The sequence below is a fragment of the Spermophilus citellus genome, assembly GCF_964194105.1.
Source record: "Spermophilus citellus genome assembly, chromosome: 2".
NCBI classification, from domain to species: Eukaryota; Metazoa; Chordata; class Mammalia; order Rodentia; family Sciuridae; genus Spermophilus; species Spermophilus citellus.
In genome coordinates this window covers 11,224,330-11,246,958 of record NC_138183.1, presented here as the reverse complement: position 1 = coordinate 11,246,958, position 22,629 = coordinate 11,224,330, and the positions used below count along the sequence as shown (strand labels likewise).

Sequence of the window (22,629 nt, the reverse complement as noted above, 5' to 3'; positions counted from 1 at the left end):
AGGTCTAGGCTTTTAGAGGCTTGGAACCTTCCACGTTTGTCCTTTTAGGATCTGGTTACCATGGATCTAAGGCTGGACTTCTGAACTAAGTGAAAGAATATAAATAAACACCAAAAGGCCCACCAAGATCCTGCTGTTCCAGCTGTGTAAGAGAAGTTTAAGACACACAGGTAAAGCCATCTTGGACATGCCAGCTTTTAGCTTAATGACCAATTCCAGAGGATACCTCAAGAAAAAAAAACTTGCAGGGGAATCCAACCAATCCACAGTAAAAATAATAATAATAATAATAATAATAATAATAATAATAATAATAAATCCTGTTGTGTTAAGTCACTAAGTTTTGGAGTAGCTTTTATAGACACTGATAGATTACTGAAAATATATCTTACAAGTGCCAAAATGTTTCATAGGATTGAAGTTTTAATTTATAAGTCAGTGAACAGTATAAGGAAATTTTATATTCAAAATATACAATATGTATTTTCTTGTGGAATTTCAAAAAATAATTGGAGCAGTAATAGTGCTATTATTGTTTATCCATGTCAGTTCCCTTGTTATAAATAAGATCAATATATTCTTTCTTATCCTCTTTTTTTATTTTTTATTTTTTAGTTGGAGTTAAACACAATACACCCATTTCATTTATTTTTATGTGGTGCTGAGGATCGAACCCAGTGCCTCGCATGTGCTAGGCGAGTGCTCTATCCCTCAGCCACAGCCACAGCAAGCCCCTTTTATTCTTATCATTTTGTCCTAACATTTTCATATGTTGGTTAAAACTTAGTAAAATGAAGAAGTATACCATTAGGAAAAAGATATTTTAGAACAGTTTGAATGGTACTGGCATTATCTGGAAAGACGTGAAACCACCTGGAACTAGCAACTTTTTAGGAATAGCATTTTGACAAGTTTATCGAATTCTTCCATAAATATTGGTGTGGGTATTTTTTTTTACTTCTTTTCAGTTAACTTTGGTAATGTATATTTTCCCTAAAAATACTCATTTCATATCAAATTCATTAGAAAAAATATATTCAGTATTTCCTTGTGTATAAACACAACAGATTAATGTTATATATTATATGTATAATGTGTGTGTATATGTGTGTGTATGTGTACAACCACAGGAAATATCTTTGAGTACTGAGAAAATTTTTATACATTTAAAATTTTTATTCTCTAATTTTCCTATGTTTACTTGTAAAATAAAACTATGTATGTGTAAAGCATTAACAAGAGGTCATTGTTCAGCTCTTGTTCTGAGACATCTATTGACAGTATGCAATGGCTGACAGAAACCAACAATTAGACAACATGAAAACTCCGTGACTTAACCACACTCTTGTTTATAGTGGATTAGAGATAATTTGAATTATTTGAGACTTGCCACTAATTCCTGCAAAGCAGATTAACTCTAAGGAAGGAGGACACAACCTAAGCTTTCATGAGATTTTCATAAGAGCCCCCAAAATTATTTTGTTCCATCAAGTCCAAGTGTTCCAAACAGACTACTTAATAGGACTGCTTTCTGATGCCTTTTAGAATTCATTGTTGTCTCTAGCTTGGTGGGGGACAGGATCCAGTTCCCCAGCCCAACGATATGCAGAGGGCAAGCTCACAACATGTCATCCCAGTGGACACAATAATGCAGCAGCAACCACAAGCTCCAGACCTACCCTGGCTTCTATTATCATAATTTATGCATCCTTAGAGACTATCCTATAAAACAATGATTAATGCTGAGAAAGTCAACAGCATCAAAGATTTTCAAGTGACCATTGGCCTTAAAGAAGAAAAATCAGTTCAGTTATGCAAATGTGTGTCAAATCAATATAAGAAACTCAATGAAAAATAAAATCATTTAAGAAGCCACCACACACAGAACTATTATTGCCTTAATCCTTAAATGCTTTGGTTTCCTTTTGTCTGTTTCTGGCTTTCTATGACCCTATGTATAATCTGGATTTTCATATATCTGTATAGCATTTCATATTATCAAACTAGTAATACTAAAGTCTATAAAGCCACAAAAGCAATAAAATTTAATAACAGCAGTAATTTGAGCTATTAGAGAATTTCATTATGAAGTCACAATATAACATTAACACCATCATTATATACTTTATGTAAGACGGATGTCTCCATACTAAATAAATATTGCAAATATATTTTTAATAAAGTTGGAAAGAAAAGAGCCCTGGTATACAACATACAAAAGTAAAAATTATTTTTTTAAAAATCTAAGTTTATAACAGATATAACCTCTTAAAAAATAAAGGGAAGGAAAAATCAACAATCCCAAAAGAATTTGTAGAAGTATTCATGACTAAGGAAGATTTTAGGAACTTGAACACTGAATCAAGTCAACAAGTCATTAAACATTTCTTTAAAAACAGCCCATATATTCATTTTGCTGCCTAGGGACATAGTATAGCATAGTACACAAGAGCTGCATATAGTCACAACAGTGGCTTTCAAATTGTTTTTAACCAAATTGTTTTTATTCTTTTTACCACATTAAGAAACATGTTATACTTCTACCTGGTACATACACACAATCACACCAAAAGTTTCAGAAAACAAGACTTTTTCTTGCTGTCATTTTCTCCGATAATTGCTTTTCTATTCCATTTATTAAAAAAAAAAAAAAATCAGGCCAGGCACAGTGGCATATACCTGGAATCCCAGCTACTGGGGAGGCTTGAGTAGGAAGATCACAAATTCAAGGCCACCCTGGACAACTTAGCAGAAACCCATCTTAAAATAAAAAGGGGTGAGGAAGTAGCTCAACAGAACAGCACGCCTGGGATTAATCCCCAGACACAAAACAAAATAAATAAATAAATAACACCTCAAAGCTCTTTAAAAAATACTTCATTTCAAGAGACATTAAATTGATTTTTCATTCTCACTACTGAGGCTGTAACCTATAGTTGGGAAACTACTGATAGATCTTTGTTTCTTTAATACTTTTACTCGTAGATGGACACAATACCTTTGTTTTATTTGTTTTTATATGGTGCTGAGAATCGAACTCAGTGCCTCACACATGCAAGGCAAGCGCTCCACCACTGAGCCACAACCCTAGCCCTGAAGGCCTTTCTTAATGCTTAGGATCTACAGGGGAAAAAAAGACATGTAAGAAAAGAATTAATGCCACAAAGTCACTCTGTGCCATCTATTGTGCAATAATTTAATGCACATGAACTGCAGTAAACAAATAACATTCATTCCTTTATTCATCCTTTCCACAAATAATTATTAAGTACCATAACTAAGTTTCATGAACTGTGCCAAACTCTGGGTATACTGAGTAGTAAACAATATACATAGTCTACGTTCTCAAAAAATTAAGAGAAGGGGGCTGGGGATGTGGCTCAAGTGGTAGCACACTGGCCTGGCATGCTCGAGGCACTAGGTTCGATCCTCAGCACCACATAAAAATAAACAAAGATATTGTGTCCACCAAAACAAAAAAAATAAATATTAAAAAAAATTAAGAGAAGGAAGACATTAAATGACAAGTAAATACAAACATAGAAAAAGCATGGAATGCCTTATAAAAGCATTTGACAGACCTAACTTAGCCTACCTGAGGCTGAAAAGACTTCCCAAAGAAATTATCACAAGAGCAAAGATTTCAAGGATACAAAGGAATTTTTTTTGCAGTATATCACCTAAATTCATTTATTTTTATCTTTTTAAATATTTTTTAATTGTAGTTGGACACAAACTTTTATTTTTTATTAATTTTTTATTTATATATGACAACGGAATGCAATACAATTCTTATTAAACATATAAAGTATAATTTTTCATACCTCTGATTGTATACAAAGTATATTCATAACAATTCATGTCTTCATACACATACTTTGGATACTAATGTCCATTACATTCCACCATCACTAATAACCCCATGCCCCCCCTTCCCTTCCCACCCCTCTGCCCTATTTAGAGTTTGTCCATTCCTCCCACGCTCCCCCTCCCTACCCCACTATGAATCAGCCTCCTTATATCAGAGAAAACATCCAGCATTTGGTTTTTTGGGATTGCTAACGTCAAGTAGCATTATCTTCTCTAACTCCATCCATTTACCTGCAAATGCCATGATTTTATTCTTTTACTGCTGAGTAATATTCCATTGTGTACATCACATTTTTTTTATCCATTCATCTACTGAAGGGCATCTAGGTTGGTTCCACACTTTAGCTATTGTGAATTGTGCTGCTATAAACATTGATATGGCAATGTTCTTAAGTCCTTTGGGTATAGACCTAGGAGAAGGATAGCTGGGTCAAATGGTGGTTCCATTCCCAATTTTCCAAGGAATCTCCATACTGCTTTCCATATTGGCTGCACCAATTTACACTCCTACCAGCAGCGTATAAGTGTACATTTTTCCCCACATCCCTGCCAACACTTATTGTTGTTTGTCTTCTTAATAGCTGCCATTCTGACTGAAGTGAGATGAAATCTTAGAGTAGTTTTGATTTGCATTTCTCTAATTGCCAGCAATGATGAACATTTTTTCATATATTTGTTGATTGATTGCATATTATTTTCTGAGAAGTGTCTGTTCAGGTTCTTGACCCATTTATTGATTGGGTTATTTGGAGGGTTTGGTGCTTGGCTTATTGAGTTCTTTATATACCCTAGAGATTAACACTCTATCTCATGTGTGAGGGGTAAAGATTTGCTCCCAAGATGGAGGCTCTCTACTTAACTCACAGATTGTTTCTTTTGCTTAGAAGAAACTTTTTAGTTTGAGTCCATCCCATTTATTGATTCTTGGTTTTAATTCTTGCGCCAAAGGAGTCTTATTAAGGAAGTTGGGGCCTAATTCCACATGATGGAGATTTGGGCCTACTTTTTCTTCCATTAGACGCAGGGTCTCTGGTTTTACTCCTAGGTCCTTGATCCATCTTGAGTTTTGTGCATGGTGAGAGATAGGGGTTTAATTTCATTTTGTTGCATATGGATTTCCAGTTTTCCCAGCACCATTTGTTGAAAAAGCTATCTTTTCTCCAATGCATGTTTTTAGCGCCTTTGTCTAATATAAGATAATTGTAATTTTGTGGGTTAATCTCCATGTCCTCTGTTCTGTACCATTAGTCTACCAGTCTGTTTTGGTGCCAATATTATGCTGGTTTTGCTACTACTGCTCTGTAATACAGTTTAAGGTCTAGTATCGTGATGCCACCTGCTTTACTCCTCCTGCTAAGGATTGCTTTAACTAACTATTCTGGGTCTCTTATTTTTCCAGATGAATTTCATGATTGATATTTCTATTTCTATGAGGAATGCTATTGGGATTTTGATGGGAATAGCATTAAATCTGTATAGTGCTCTTGGTAGTATGGTCATTTTGATAATATTAATTCTGCCTATCCAAGAGCAAGGTAGATCTTTCCATCTTCTAAACTCTTCTTTGATTTCTTTCTTTAGGGTTCTGTAATTTTCATTACATAGATGCAAAGGAATTAGACAAGCAAAAGCAGAAAAACAGAAATGGTCTGGGCAGAGAGAAAAGCACTACTGATTAGAGGAAGCCTTGAGGCACTAAGCCATTTAGGGAGGGAGGGAGGGAGGGAGGGAGGGAGGGAGGAAGGAAGGAAAGAAAAGAAGGTCAATATGTCCATCACTGAGCACAAGTGGGTGGGTGGTAGGAAAAGAGGCAGGAGAAGGGGGCCAGAGCCAAGCCACACAGTATCTCAGGTGGCCTTTATTTGGGTATAAAAGGAAGCCACTAAGAAGTTTGTAAACATAAAGGAGTTAGAGGTAAGGAAGAGGATCCACTTGATTATTTTAGTTGTTCTGTGGAAAACAGACAGGAATTAGGCAAGAGAACATAAAAGTACGTAGTCACAACAGTCTGAATGAGAAGTACAGACTTCAAGGAAGGTGAGGGCAACAAGACTGAAAAGTTAGCAAACTTGAGATAAGACTGTACAATTAGATGTGAAAGATGACTATGTAAATGAAAGAGAATAGGGAGAGCAGAAAGGAAAGGGATGGGGGAGGAAGAGAATAATTTCCAAGTTTTGGTACAAGAAACTCTTAAGATGATGCTATAGTTTGCATCTTAATGTCAGCCAAAGGCCCATGTTTTAAAGGCTTGCTCCCCAAGGGTCATGGTAGAACATTTGAAAGGTTGGGCCTTCTGGGCTGTCTTTAGGTCATTAGGGCATTCTCCAAAAGGGTATTGTTAAACCCCAGTTCCTGCCTCTTTTTATCTTTATCCCAGGTCACAAGTTGAGCAGTTATGCTCCATCATGCGCTGCCACCACTATATGCTACCTACACAGGCAAAAGCCATAAGGCCAATCAATTATGGTTTAGAACCTCCACAACTGTGAGGCCAGTATGTCAATCACTGATCACAAAATAAACATCTCCTCTTCATAAGTTACCTCAAGTATTTTGTGACAGTGATGAAATGCTGACTAATACAATTGAGAACAGATTGAGCAAAATTTGGAAGATTGTAAGTTCCATTTGAGATGTTTATGAGAAGAAACTCAGTAAGAGCCATCAAGTACAGAGTGTGATATCAAACTTAATAAATGTCAGAAACAGAACTGGAATCCTGCCAGGTCTATTTAACAGAAAAATCAAAATTCTTTCACAACAATGAGATGGAGAATTACCTTAATAATAATAATGAATATGATATAGCCTCAGCTAACATTTATTGAATGTCTACATACACTAGGTTCTCACAAAAACCCTACTGAAGGCTTAAGAGAGGTGAAGTGACGTGCAGAAATTGACAGAGGAGCAGCACCAGGATTTAAACTCAATCTAGACAGAATCCAAAACATATGATGTTAACCTTTAAACAACAATGCCAATGAATCCAGAGTGGAGTTACCAATATCATTAACTTCCAATCACTTGCCAAAAACAGACTGAAAGTTCTCTGAAAACAGAGCAGCGTTACACACCTTTATAAATCCTAGCACAATGCCTCAAAGTTGTTTGCCAAATGCAATGTGAAAAAATTATATACCTTTTTTGCTGTTGAGTTGATTTTTAGACTTGAAAACTTGGCAATGGACTACATTATTTGCAACATAGCTAATTTAAATTCAAAACACACTGGTAGCTTCAAAATGGATAGGGCCACAAAGTGAAGGAAAGAAATATCAAAATATTCCTCCAGATGTGTTCTTACATGTTTCACCTGACATATTTTTCTGGTACCAGTATTATCTCCCAATCTATATCTAAGGTACTATGACAAAGTGTCATTTTGTTTAAAGAGAAGGTTTTTACTATCTATCAAAAAAAAAAGATTAAATAATTAGAAAACAAAATCTACCTCTTTATCAAAAATTTACCCTTTTGGAGAAAAAAGTTAAGTTCACTATGTGGAACCCATGAAATTTCAGTTTAAGAACATATGTATTACTAACTTTATTTTTTTTTATAAATTGTAGTTAAAACTAGAATGAATAAAGTTAGTTGAAAAAGTCAATCAAGGGGCTGGGGATGTGGCTCAAGCGGTAGCGCGCTCCCCTCGCATGCGTGTGGCCCGGGTTCGATCCTCAGCACCACATACCAACAAAGATGTTGTGTCCGCCGAGAACTAAAAAAAAAATAAATAAATATTAAAAAAAAAATTCTCTCTCTCTCTCTCTCTCCTCTCTCACTCTCTCTTTAAAAAAAAAAAAAAAGAAAAAGAAAAAGTCAATCAAAATCTATGTATTATAAGATGGTCTCCTCAGAATAAACCTTGGTCCCATTTGCCCAATAAATATTGAACACTCTTAAGTATGCAAGAAGCAAGTTACCATGTATCATAGAATCTAAGTTGCCAGTGAAAACAAAATGTACACATAGTGCTTGGAAAACTGGATATCCATGTGTAAAAGAATGAAACTAGATTCCTATCTCTCACCCTGCACAGAAGTCAACTCAAGGTGGATCAAAAACCTAGGAATTAGACCAAAACTTTGCAACTTCTAAAAGAAAATGTAGGTCCAACACTCCAACACATTGACACAAGAATTGCTTTCCTTAATAAGACTCCTAAAGTTCAAGAATAAAAGCAAAAACCAATATGTGGATGGCATCAAATTAAAAAGCTTCTGCACAACAAAGGAAAAAATTAAGAGTGTGAAAAGAAAGCCTACAAAATGGGAGAAGATTTTTGCCACCTGCTCCTCGGATAGGGCATTAATATCTAGTATATATAAAGAATTCAAAAGACCAACACACACACAAAAATAATCAAATTAATAAATGGGCAAAAGAACTTAACAGATACTTCTCAAAAAAAGAAATACAAATGGCCAAGGAAGATATGAAAAAAATGTTGAACATCTCTAGCAATTAAATAAATGCAAATCAAAACTACATTGGGGTTACATCTCACTCTAGTTAGAATGGCAATTATCAAGAATACAAACAATAAGTGTTGGTAAAGATGTGGGGAGAAAGGGACATTCATACATTGTTGGTAGGAATGCAAATTATGCAATCACTCTGGAAAGCAGCATGGAGATCCCTCGAAAAACTAAGAATAGAACCACCATATGACCCAGCTATCCACTCCTCAGTATATATCCACAAGATCTAAAAACAGCATACTATAGAGATGTAGCCACATTAATATTTACAGCAGCACACTTCACAATAGCCAAGCTATGGGACCAGCCTAAGTACCCTTCTACAGAGAACTAGATAAAGAAAATGTAATACACACACACACACACACACACACACACACACACACAGAGAGAGAGGAATATTACTGAGCTTTATAAAGAAGAATGAAATTATGGCATTTGCTGGTAAATGAAACTGGAGACTATCACGCTAAGTGAAATAAGTTAGACCCAAATGTCAAAAAACTATAAGTAACATAGCAGAACAATCAGTAGAGCAGAGGGAGAGAACTAGGAATGAGAAGATGGAGGGAAAGGGGAACTGCTGGGGACTGAACCAGAGCAAATTATATAATTATGTCAAAATGAATCCTAATGTTATATATAACTAAAAAGAACCAATTTTTTAAAACCTACTTTCAGGAAAAAAAAAAGGAGGGGCAATTAAGATACAATGATTTCTTAATTTCTTATCATGTAAAAATGTAAAATTACCTTACATTTATTGAAACAGTTCTTTAGAACATATATAACATTATTGTACATATATAAAAAATAAAGCACAATAAATTAGTGGAAATATTTCTAAAATTTCTTCATGTTCAAAGACCAACACTTCTGAATCACTTTTCTACAGTGAGTTTTCAATCCAGTCCATACAATATCACCTTCTGTGCCAGTGGGAGCACAGATGATCCAGCTTCTATTAAGGAAAACAACAAGAAAAAAACAAGCTTCACTACAGCCTCTGAAACTTGTCAAGCTGCTGATAATTAACAGATGCTGATCTTTATCAGAGGGTGTCAACAGAAAAGTGTTCAGTTGAAAATCAGGACTCATATTCCTTTCTCAAAAGGTCCTTAAATGCTAGGGGCTGCAGGTGTCCAGTCATACCACCAAGACTAGCAGCCAGGTTCACATGCAGAGGCAATGACATCACAACAGCCGCCTGGCTTACAGTACCTACAAGATCCCATCTATTGTAATACACATCAGGGCTCCCAACTAACTATTGGAGAAAACAGATACCTCAAAAATCAATGAAACATGGAGGCTGGGGTTGTGGCTTAGTGGCAGAGTGTTTGCCTAGCATGCATGAGGCACTGGGTTCAATCCTCAGTACCACATAAAAATAAACAAATAAAATAAAGGCACTCTATCCATCTACAACTACAAATTAAAAAAAAAATCAATGAAACAGCACATTTTATCTAAATCTATATGACTGTACACTTACTACATGTAATAAGCTCGCATCTAGAAAGGAAGGTGTGTTTGACTGTAATTGTGTGCCCAACTTATTGCTCCTCCTTCCTGAAGAGAATGATTCACCATGCCTATTGACATATGAATTACAGTGTCATTCTCTGTGAAAGCAGTAATCAAAGAAATATGCATGCAAGCAACCTGTGCACATTCATAGCTAAAGCTTTACAAGCCATTACATAATTAATTCTATCATGTCTCTGTCTCCTACCATAAGAAAGGCATGTCACAGATGAGGGCTGTAGGATCTTTGAGTGAGAGCCAAAGTTGATCCCAAGCAGATTTATAATCAAAATATACTGGGGGAGGGCTGGGATTGTAGCTCAGTGGTAGGGCGCCTGCCTTGCATGCATGAGGCACTGGGTTCGAGCCTCAGCACCACATAAAAATAAACAAATAAAATAAAGATATTGTGTCCATCTACAACTAAAAAAAAATTTTTAAATGTACTGGGGGAAAGTAATAAACTCTTAATCTCAATGACTAAGATTTCTGAGGCCCCTTCTGTTAATTTTTTAAGACAGCAAAACCTAAGAAAGGTTAAATAATACAGAAGATCACTGAAATGAACTATAGATTCTAAGAACATATTTCCAATGTCTTGGCCAGAAATTCTCTTATAAGCCACCATGTTCTCCACTTCACTCTGAGACTACCAGCAGCAAACCATTCTTCATATTACATTCCATGCTACTCTGGTTTCTCCAGCTGAAAGTTCTCATTGCTAGAGCTTCCCCTGCATTTTCATCTTGCCCTTCAGACAAGGTTCAAGAGACCATCTCCCCATAACTTTTCATCTAATTATTCCTATTATCTACTCTGGCCCATCTGCATGTCCCTAGAACCCAGCAACTTTGACACAAACCAGTAAATAAACATCTTACCCATTCGTCATGTATGAGGCTCAAAGATGAACTAAATTCTCTTCATATAATGTATATCAAAAAGTACTTTAAAAATTCCTTTCAAACTGATGATGTTCAAAGCAGAAAGGAAACACAACGAAGTATAAAATATGACTATGGAAATAATTTCCTATCTTTTTTTTTAAAGAGAAAGAGAGAGAGAGAGAGAGAGAGAGAATTTTATTTTTAATATTTATTTTTTAGTTCTCGGCGGACACAACATCTTTGTTGGTATGTGGTGCTGAGGATCGAACCCGGGCTGCACGCACGCCAGGCGGGCGTGCTACCAGTTGAGCCACATCCCCAGCCCATGATTTCCTATCTTAAAGCTGGAAAATAATTTCTGTAATTCTAATAAAAATCCCATGATTAATCATACTGTATCAATTGAAAATTATATACATACATGCACAGTATTAGGAAATCAAAGATTAGATCTGGGGATGTGGTGATGCACACCTGTAATCCCAGCTACTTGTGAGGCTGAGGCAGTAGGATAGCAAGTCCAAGATGATCCTGGTTAACTTAGGGAGACCCTGTATGAAAATAAAAACTTTTTTAAAGGGCTGGGGATATTAAACAGTGTTAAAGTATTTGCGCAGCAATGCACAAGGCCCTGTGTTCAATCCCCAATACAAGGAAGCAAGGCTGGCAGGCAGGCAGGCAAATACTGAGAAAAGTGTGTTTCCACTGGAAAAAAGCTCAGCCCAATTCAACCAATTATGTGGGAGGATTGACACACAATTATTCATGCCTACAAAGTTAATTATAAGTTTTCTGTAGTCTACATTACACACATACAACCACATAATACTTATTCTATTCGGCCTAATTTCTCTATCACTTACAGTGCCTGTGTTCCTACAATATAAAGAAAGGGTACTAGTTATCTTCAACTCCAAAGTCTGAAAGAGAAAGTCTAGAACAGGACTATTTAGTGCCTTGGAAAAAAAGATTTTGTTGTGATCTTAAGACAATTCCATTAACTTACTTAGGCACTAGTATTCTCATAAGGAAAATACCATCTTCCTCACTGAATGAATGTTAAGCTTTGAGACATTATAACAAACTTAAACTACTGAATATAGGACTCATTTTTCAAAAGGCTGGCTGGATTTTCACTGAAAAGATTCCAGTGAAGGTGAACTAGGATTTATGTCATTGTTCATGCTCAGAAGAAAAAAAAAAAGATTAAAAAACAAAATATTTGTTCACGGCACCAAAGAATGACTAAAAACACATAGAATATATATAGCCAAGATAGAGAAAAAGAAGGAATCTTTAAAAAAAAATTTTTTTTAAATTCTAGCATTTGAGGCCATGTTTCTCCAAAGAATGTGGGCTGATTACAGAAGAGGCAACTAAGAAGATAAAAGTTTATCAGTTTCAAATCAACAACAGGGTGAAATGGATAAAACTAGAATATTTTATAGGGCCTACAAAAGAGATGAGGTTCCAGTAAGCATCTCTGGATTTGGATTAGGACCCCACATTATACCCCAGGAGAAGAATTAAAAGGAAATACACAAATCCTTACAGAGACTGAGTCTATCGCTAAATCCCTGACTGGGAAGAAGAAAGTATGAGATAAAGGGGTGGGAAATTACTAGTGTACCTAGACTAAAAGCCAGAAACAAATCCTCTCTAGAGGAGGAAAATCTTACCCTAGGCCTGAAAACCAAAGGATCTCACAGGTAATAAAAAAAAATAACCAGAAGGGGTTCAAATCAGTGGCATCAGACACTGAAGTGGGAAGAAAAGAGGGAAGGAGTAAAGGAAGAGAGAGGGAGGGAAGAAAAAGGAAGCTATAAAAAAATAGATACCCCCAAAGTGAAGGCCTGAGAAGCAAAGTTCCTCCCTGGCCTTCTCCTATACTCCACTCCTGTCTCCTGCTTCCCTCCTCTGCCCCAAATCACAAAAACTAGAATTTTGTTTCCGCAAGGCAGGTCATAGACACTAGAACCCCTTTTGCCCAAAGCAAGCCTTAATGCCTAAAAATATCACTATAATCTTCCCCTACTTTTCTGTCTTAAAGCTGAGCATAGAGAAATTCTCTGACCTGCTTTGTCTGATAGATCATAAGACAACCATTTCAGAAGAGGTCTTACACTAATCTGGGAAGATATGCTGTACAGAGAAGACAGGAAGACTCTGAAGAGACAGGCCTTCCTGGGCTTTCTCGATCAGTCTCTTAGCATTAGATGATACCCACTTTTAGTCCAAACATATTCCTAGAGACTGACCATGCTTCATTGAAAACCTAAACATAAACATAAAAACGAATAGTTCGCTCTGGGTTTTGAGGTCTTCATTCTGAAGGTCCCCATGTCAGTAAAACTATGATCAAATAAAGGTATTGTGCTTTTCTCTTGTGAACCTGTCTTTTGATCTGAGGGTGTCAGCCATGACCCTTTATGTTAAGCCTGAAGTAGATCATGCCTTTTTGTAGGAGGAAAGGAAAGGAAATGAAAGATAGGAGGGATGAAGGGGGGGGAGACAGAGAAGAAAGGAAGAAATGAACGATCAAGAATTTTCCAGAAGATTAAAAATGCTAGGACTGGGGATCTAGCATAATAGCAGACTGTTTGCCTAGCATGCAAAATTATATTAGTCAGAAAATAATATTAGTCAGAAAAACTGTTGATATGTTAGAATCAAATATCCAGATTAAACACAAAGAGATAAGACTTGAAAACAGAAATTAGACAATAATACATAAACTACTGTGAATAGGTCTATCTTAAATGTAATTGCAGTATCCAGAAAAACAGAAGAAAACAGGGTTAATAAAAATAACAATAATAAATAATGGTGGGATACTCAAAATTAATACAAAAATCAGATTTCAGATTCAAGAAACACTCCAAACCTCAACCAGAATACAAAAGAATCATTTCTAGACAAACAATAGTATAACCACTAAAAATGAAAAAAGAGGAAATAATCTTTAAAGTACTGAAAAACAAAGAAAGAAAAAAGAGAAAGAAAAATTATTATTGAAGGACCAACACTATGACTTATAGCTGACTTCCCAGCAGAAAAAGTTGAAGTCAAAAGACAATAAGTATTTTTGAGATTGTGAAAGAAAGTGTCAGATAAGATTTCTAAACTCAATGAAAATATCAAAGATGAAAGTGAGAATCTGAGAAGAAAGTTTCAGAATATTCATAAAGTTTTTGAAACCTTTTATTTATAAGAATAGAACTCTATTCCTGGACAAGGCACTACAGTGAAAAGAAAATCTCTGGAAGTAAAATCAAAATTGAACATCTAGAGACAACAGACAGAAAGTAAAGAGAAAGTTCAGGTAAAATCCTGTGTTCCTTCTAAAAATTCAGGGAAACTAATTATATGAATATAAATAAACAACAAAACAGTATTAGGGTAAAATATCATGAAGAGTTACAATAAGAAAAACCAGAATAAGATTCACATTCACATTCCTACAGACAATGAAAGCACACCAGAAAAACATGACCACAAAACAAAAACTGCAAACATCTTTCCAAAATGCTTAAAATACATTTAGAGAATTACTTAAGATGTGGAAAAATAACAAATCAGAATTATAAAAATGTACAAATGGGGTGACAAACTTTGGAAATAATCAGAATTAAAAGAAAAATCATATAATTAATCAAATGAAAGGAAGCACAAGAACAAAAAAAAGAGAGAGAGAAACTGAAATCAAAAGGGGATAAATTCCAGAAGTAGTGAGAAAACAGAAAGTATTCAAAATAAAGTGACAAATATTGAAGATAGACAAGAACAATGAAAGACAAAAGAAAAAATGAGTGCAAGAAAATAAATACAAAAATATATAATGCAAGAAAACTTTTAAAATAAAAAAAGGACTTCAAACTACATATTGAAAAAGCACAAATACTTGTACCCGAGAATAATGACCTAGGATATCCAACACCAAGACACAGTCTAGTAAAATTATTTGGTGTTAGGTCATAGTAGAATAACAAAGAAAGAGGATTTATCCCGTCTGAACATAAAAAAGAAGAAGAAAAAGCCAACCAGACAAAACACATGAAGCCTCAGTTTTCAAGACACTAGACACAGAAAATGAAGGACAGTAATGCCCAAAAGATAAGAAACAAACGCAGTAACCAATTGTAACCAGCTAAAGAAAGTTTCTTAACCCAGACACTGGGAAGCTGAAGCCAGAAGGACCCCAGCAGATTCTTCCAGTTCAAGAAACAGCTGATGGGGTCAAGCAAAATCAAGATAGCCAGAGTTAATAGGACAAAGTGCCAAAGAGGAACAAACTGCACAGAGAACTCTGGCAACCTACAGATGACCTCCTGAAGTATTCAGAAGAGTGCTGGTCTGCACATGCCGGTAGGAAAAGAACTATCCAAGAGATTTAGAAGAAACAGTGTCAGTACTCAAACAAGGCCAAGAATAGTGGGTGTTCCTCATAGCTAAACTGGAAGAACACTCATGATTCACTGGGCAGTGGAATCAGAGGTGGGGACAAAAAGCCATGCCTCACTAAAGGGGGATAATTAATTTGCCCCAGACTAAATGCTTCTCTGGTCCTGATTAACAAATCTTAAAAGCAAGACCCAAAAGAATCAAATTGTTTCCAACTAAATTAACTGTGTCCCAGAACAAACCTCAAAAATATTTATAGGAATACAAAACATCCTCAACAAGGTAAACTTCACAATGTTTGGCATCCAATCAAAGATTATCAGACATGTGAAACAGTGGGGAGGGACTATACAACCATTTCATTGATTGAAAATTTGTAAGGGGATACAAACAACTATTTATCCTGCCTTTATGAACAGTAATAGATTGACCAAATAGTAGACAAAGGATAACAGTTCTGAAAGTATGCCTACAGATAATTAACAGATCTAAACAGTAAGCAACACCTTTTAATACCACAAAAAGAAATAACTAGACATTACATGCCTCCAGATGAAAAAACACACCAGTGACTATGTATTACCAATGGGATCCATTGATAATAAGTTCAATGGCCAATTTGCAGGTAATACGAAGAGAGAAACATTTTAAACTACACCATGAGCATATATATATATAACCAGCAAAATATAGGCTGTGGGAAACTTAAAAATCATATGCCTAAAGTTAAATATCTAATTTAAAATCAATTTAAAGGAATACTTTAAAAATTAACTGAACAAAACTAAACTATACTACCTAGGAAAACATATTTGAGTGATAAAATATTAAACACAAGGAAGAGACTACTAAGAAAGCTAGGATATGGGTTACTTTTAAGGATGAGCTAAGATTGGGATGGGCCAAACTGAATTATTCATCTGTTAAAAAGGAATTCAGAGGCTGAAGTTGTAGCTCAGTGGTAGAGCACTTGCCTCACAAATGTGAGGCACTGGGTTTGATCCTAGCACCACATAAAAACAAATAAAGGCATTGAGTCCATATACATACAACTAAAAAATTTTTTTTTAAAAAAGGAAGTCAGTGCTGATAAATATAACATAGATCATTCTTAAAAACATTATGCTTAATGATAGAAAAGCCAGTCACAAAAGGTCACATATTGTATGATTCACATACTTTGTGGTTAACAGGGGATGGGGAGACAGAAGGATGGGGTGGAACTACTAATGGGCATGGGATTTCTTTTTCAGGGTGATTAAATGTTCTAGAATAAGACAATGGTGATAACCATGTAACCTTATAAATAAACTAATAATCTCAGAATAAGTATACCTTAAAATGGTATATTATAAGTATGTTAATTACATTTCAATTTTTAAATACTGGATGGAACAGACTTTAAGACAAAGTGGGCTCGGGGCATAGCTCAGTGGTAGACTGCTTGCCTAGTATGAGCATAAGCCTTGGTTCAATCCCCAACACTGCAAATAAACAAAAAAACAAAACAAACAAAATAAAAGAGAAGGAGGATTGCTAGATATAAAAGATGGCTTCATAATAAGAAGTTTGATTTATTAGGAAGAAATAATTCCAAATTTGTATGCATCCCTACTAATACCACCCAGATATTTAAAGCAAAAGTTGACAAAACTTTAGGAATAGGATAAAAAAAAATCCATAATCATAGAATTAAGATTTTAATATGTATTTCTCTGAAACTGAAAAACAGTCAAAAAATCAGTATGAGAATAGAAAAATTGAAAGAGAAAACTATGCCTAATTTATATGCTAGAACATAATAACTAATACTGTACAATATCTATTAAGATATCACTGAACATTTACAAAAATTGACCAGTCCTGGACAATAAAGCAAGTTTCTTTTTTGCTTGAAGTCCAGAGATAATTTTTTTTTTAATGCTCATAGACTATATGGCCTCTGCTACTATTCATCCCTATTGTTGTAGCATTAAATCAGCCATAGACAATACAAAAGCAAGTGGCAGGGCTGTGTTCCCATAAACCCTCATCTTCCAAAACAGGTGACTAACCTATGGGAAATCTAACAAACTTCTAAATAACATGTGGGTCAAAATCAAAATGCAAATTAGAAAACACATTGCATTAATAAAAGATTAATAAATCTTGTGTGATGCAGCCAAAAATCCTGACAAGACAGAAAACTAGAGACTTAATTTTGAAAAACATTAGAAAATAAGATTGAAAAGATAAGATGTAAGCCAGGGCCGGGCAAATTTCAGCCCCATGATCAAATCCAGCCCACCTCCTGTTAGTGTAAATGACATTTTATTGGAACACAGCCTTGCCCTTTGTTTACAATATTGTCCATGGCTACTTTCCTGCCACAACAGCAGAGGTAGTTAATAATTGCAGCAGAGATCACAATGACACAAAAGCCAGAAATATTTATCTGGCCCTTTACCAAAAATATTTGCCAACCTGATATGAGAAGCCATCTCAAAAAGCATGAAAACCCAAGGAAAATAAAAGCATAAATTAATGAAAGAAAAGCAATAACCAAACAAAATTAAATATGAAACAAAAAATTAATAATCAATAAAATGTAAAGTTTTTTGGGTTTATGAGATCAATAAAATTGATATATCCCTTCCAGTACAAGTCTGAATGTAAACAATCTGTGAGTTAGAACACATAATAGATTGAAGACTTAGCATGAGAAAAGGAAGTAGAACATCTCAATTTTTAATAATTATATATTAAAATAGTATTTTGGAAACACTGGAATAAAATGCATTATTTATATTGATTACCTTTTTAATGAGACTTGGAAAATTTTAAGTTATAAATGTGATTCTCTATATGCTTTATGTATTAGTATGCTAGACACCACAAAGATTATTGGAGAATATTATGAAGTATTTAACACCAATAAATTTGACAATGCAATATTACAACTAAACAAAACTTACACAAGAAGAAATAGAAACCTGAACTATTTTTACGGGGGGGGGGGGGGGGGTACCAGGGATTGAACTCAGGGGCACTCGACCATTGAGTCACATCCTCAGCCCTATTTTGAATTTTATTTAGGGACAGGGTCTTACTGAGTTGCTCAGAGCCTTGCTTTTGCTGAGGCTGGCTTTGAACTCATGATCCTCCTGCCTCAACCTCTCAAGCCTCTAGGATTACAGGCATGGGCCACTGTAACCAGCTGAATACTATAACTATTAAGGAAAGTGAATGATAATTAAAAGATGTCTAACAAAGAAAACCACAGCTCTTATAGCTTAACTGATGAATTCTTCCAAACTTTTAAGGAAAAAAGTTTTTTTCCTTAAACACCAATCTTACACAAAATATTTCAGAGAATAAAGAGGAAACACTTTAGATTTATTGTATGAGGCCAATAATGCCCCCATATCAAAATCTGAAAAAGGACAATGTAAGAAAGAAATGTTTGGGGCTATCTCCCTGATTTACATTGATGTAAAAACTCTAAACAAAATTTTAGCAAAAGAAATCCAAGAATATATTAAGAGGATAATATATTACAGTGAAGTTTATACAATCAATTTATTCCAATAATATAAAAATGGTATAAGTATTTAATGCCATTCACCACATCAACTGAAAAAAATTAGAAAAATCAATCATATGATTATCTCAAGAGGAAAAACATGTATTAAATTCAACTTACTTTCGTGATATAACAAACTAGGAACACAAAGGCAAATATCTGATAATGGATACTTATTTTTAAATAACTATGCCTCCCCTGAATAAAATAATAAAATAAATAATACTCATACAATGAGACTGCCTATCAATAAAAGAAAAAGTTCTATGTGTAGAAATATAGGTGATTCTAAAATATATTATATATATATATATATAGAGAGAGAGAGAGAGAGAGAGCGCGCGCGCGCGAGAGCGAGCCAGAACCAAGAGGATATATTACAGAATCTGCTTTATATAAAGCTTCAGAGAGCAGAATTAATCTATGATTATTTGGAGGTTTGGGAAAAACTGGAAAAGAATATAGAAAGTTGATCTATATTTTGATTGGGGTGTTAACTACAGACATACATCTTTCAAAATTGAAACTGTGTGCTTAAGATCTAATCAATTTACTGTAAGCGAGTTATGATCAAAGAACTCAATTTTAAAAAAACTATAGACAAATCATACTGAAAGTTGAAATGCTGAAAGTTTTCCCTCCAAAAGAGAGGAAAAGGTAGGAATTTCATTATTAGTCCCATTCAACATTATATTGCTAGTCCTATCCAATGTAGTAAGAACAAAAAAGGAAGATACAAGAATTAAAATAAAACTTAACTTGCAGACATGACTGTATATATATAAATCCAGAAGTCTACAGATAAATTATGAGAATCAATGTTTAGCAAAATTGTTAAATACAAAAATCAAATTTCAAAATTTGTTTCAACGTATTCATTCAGAAATATTTAGAAAACTATAAAATACCAACCACAATCACAGAGACCTCCTTTAAGACTAAGCTTAATGAAAATAAATATGACTTATACAGAGACAATGTAATTGAAAGAAATGGCAAAAGACCTAAATTAAATCAAGGGACATGTCATGTATGTGAAAATTAATAATAAATAAAAGAATCTTTCCATATTTATGGCAACTCAGTGATACTGCAATCAAAATCCTAGCGTGTTTTAAGGAAATTAATAACCCAATTCAAAAATTACATGAAATTACGAGCGAGGCCTAACAATACAAAGAAAAAACTTTTAACAAAATAGGACTTAGTATACTAGATATTAGAACTTGTTTTATAAAGCTTGGAATTTCAGTTGGTATTGGTACAAGGATAGATAAACAAATTAAGGCAGGACCAACACATGCATTGACACTTGATTAATGCAAAGTAGCACTGCAAAAAAGTACAGAAAAGATGATCTTTTTAATAAATAGCGCTGCTTCTATTGAAGAACTTTATGGTAAGAGTCATAATAAGCCCTATACCTTACACATCACAATAACAAAAAAAATCAATTTCAGGTGCATTGTAGAGCTTTGTAAGAAAGTCAAAATTAAACTTCAGAATAAAGATAAAAAGAAGAAAATCTTTAAGAATAGGGAAAAGTTTTTTAAAATAGAATACAAAAAGCACTATCCATAAATCAAATATTAATAAATTAAACTACATGAAAAATAAAAATTTACATTCAGAAAAAGCCACCACTAAGGGTGGAAAGAAATATTCACTGCAACATTATTTCTAAAGCCAAAATAAGAAATCAACCTAAGGGGCTGGAGTTGTAGCTCAGTGATAGAGCTAGCATGCGTGAGGCACTAGGTTCCACCATATAAATAAAATAAAGGTCCATTGACAGATTATATAAATATAAAATCAGACTCACATATATATTTACAATGCATTAACTGAAATAATAATAAAAGAGAGATTATTAGAATAGAGCAAGTGGATCACAGGGAAGGAGAGAGAAGGGGAGGGAGAAGGAAATGAGATTAACCAAATTATCTGCAAGTACAAATATGGCATAATGAATCCCATTATTATATGTATTTATAATGCACCAAAAAATTTTTAAAAAACAAAAATAATTATGTTAAAAGACTTTCAATTTCATTAATAATCAAAAGAATGCAAATTAAAATCAAAGTGAAATATACTACACAGTCACCTGAGTAGCTAAAATGGAGACTTTTTATTGCCAGGTATCAAACCTATGGCCTCAGCCATGCTAGGAAAGCAATCTACCACTCAGCAATAACCCCAGCCCTGAAAATCCTTTTTTTTTTAAATGTTTTATATGGATACAATGCCTTTATTTATTTTTATGTGATGCTAAGGATAGAAACCAGTGCCACACATGTTCTAGCCAAGTGCTCTATCACTGAGCTACAACTCCAATCCCTGAAAATACTTTTATTTATTTTTGTTTATTTGTTTGTTTTGGTTGTAGATGGGCACAATATCTTTATTTTATTTATTTTTTATGTGGTGCTGGGGATCGAACCCAGTGCCTCATGCATGCCTAGGCAAGCACTCTACCATAGAGCCACAAAACACTTTTAATACTGAAAATACTTTTAATACTGTATTGGTGAGAATATGAAACAAGAGGAATCACATACAGCCAATGGGGATGCTAATTGAGCCAACATTGGAAAAGTACTTACAATTTTACCTAAAATCACACATTATGACTCAGCAACACTCTTAAGTATATACCTAGCTGAAACAGAAGTACAAAAACACAAGATATATTCATAATGTCATAGCTACAATACTGGAAATAGCTAAAATCAAGAGGGAAACATAAATGTCTACAAATAGCAGAACGGATCAACTGCAGAATAGTCATATGATGGGATATTATACAGCAATGAAAATGAGTACACCATAGGTAAACACTACAGAGACAATCCCACAAATATAATGTTGAACAAAAGAAACCAAGTAAAAAATTAAATGAAATCTCCACTCTTAATAACCTCATTTATATAACTCCACTTACATATGTTCAAAAACAGGCAAAAATGGTCGATGCTATTGCAGTTAAGATGATGGCTATCTTTAGTGAGAATTGAGGGGAGGAAGGACCTGAGAAGAAAACTTGTTTAACAAGATGCTTAGCATTGTCCTATTTCTTGGCCAGGGTAGGATTCTGTGGATGTTAACTTTGTGATGTCATAAAGCTGTTAACTTTTATTTCTGCATTTTCTTGTCTGTTCCTATTCTTATGTTGTAAAAAAGTTTTTTAAAATAAAAACAAAAAATGATTAGCTGGAAAAAAACATAGAGCCGTACATGTTTTGGCAGCCAATTTTCCTCTCCATCAATTTGGGAGCAGGGTGAAATTTCCTTTAATGATCAAATGAAGACACTGCTAATTCCTAATCACCAGGACATACTCTGAAGCTTAAAGGGCATAATATATGGTTTTCAGAAATGGGTTAGCAGAATATGTCATCCCGCAGCTTCGATAGCAGTGAATATTATTCATATCCTCCATGTTTAACTATTTAACCAGAGCACAAAAATTAGTCCATTGTAATTTTCTATGCCTAAATTTTCAAGTATGCATATAAAATAATTGACCTTTCAGACTTTAAGATCATTTGAAATGCTAGGCACAGAGGCGCACACATGTAATCCCAGAGGCTTGGGAGGCTGAGACAGGAGAATCGCGAGTTCGAAGCCAGCCTCAGCAACTTCGAGGCACTAAGCAACTCAGTGAGACCCTGTCTCTAAATGAAATACAAAATAGGGCTAGGGATGTGGCTCAATGGTCAAGTACCCCTGAGTTCAATCCTCACTACCAAAAAAAAAAAAAAAAAGATCATTTGAATTAACAACCCACAACAATGGTTCTTAAAACAACACTCAAACAGAGCACAGCAGTTTTATCACTACTGTTAAAAGAATAAACACTTGATTTTTATACCCTTGACACAAATTGAGATAT

The 22,629-nt window shown here is 34.5% G+C and overlaps 1 protein-coding gene across 9 annotated transcripts in view; it reads right to left on the bottom strand.

Annotated features, from left to right (window-relative positions):
• The window catches only part of DENND1A (DENN domain containing 1A), a 521,188-nt gene that overhangs the window by 414,463 nt on the left and 84,096 nt on the right, over positions 1-22,629 (bottom strand). The window lies entirely within an intron of this gene.